Consider the following 278-nt stretch of genomic DNA (forward strand, 5'->3'; position numbering starts at 1 on the left):
TGAGGTTTGTGTCACCTTTGTGCTAGCCAGGCTTTTTTTAGCTAACAGTGTCAGCTTCTCTAACTGTGCCTAGGTCGGCAGCTCTGCCTTCTTGGTGTGTGGTGACTTCATCTGTTTTTCTAATATTACCATTTGATTTATCCTGCGAGTTAATGGTGCTCGATTGCGGTGTTTCCGTCTCCGTGGAGGCGCTTTTCTTTGCATCTCCGATGGGTTCATTGTAGAACTTCAAATGTTTAGTGGGTATCCAACTAGGAAGCTGATTTTCTCCTGGTGAA

The 278-nt window shown here is 45.0% G+C and overlaps 1 protein-coding gene across 1 annotated transcript in view; it reads left to right on the top strand.

Moving 5' to 3' along the window:
- ZMAT4 (zinc finger, matrin-type 4) overlaps window positions 1–278 on the top strand; it is a 290,370-nt gene that overhangs the window by 163,358 nt on the left and 126,734 nt on the right. The gene's annotated exons all lie outside the window — the stretch shown is intronic.

This window comes from Colobus angolensis, unplaced genomic scaffold (genome assembly GCF_000951035.1).
Source record: "Colobus angolensis palliatus isolate OR3802 unplaced genomic scaffold, Cang.pa_1.0 Scaffold52, whole genome shotgun sequence".
NCBI lineage: Eukaryota > Metazoa > Chordata > Mammalia > Primates > Cercopithecidae > Colobus > Colobus angolensis.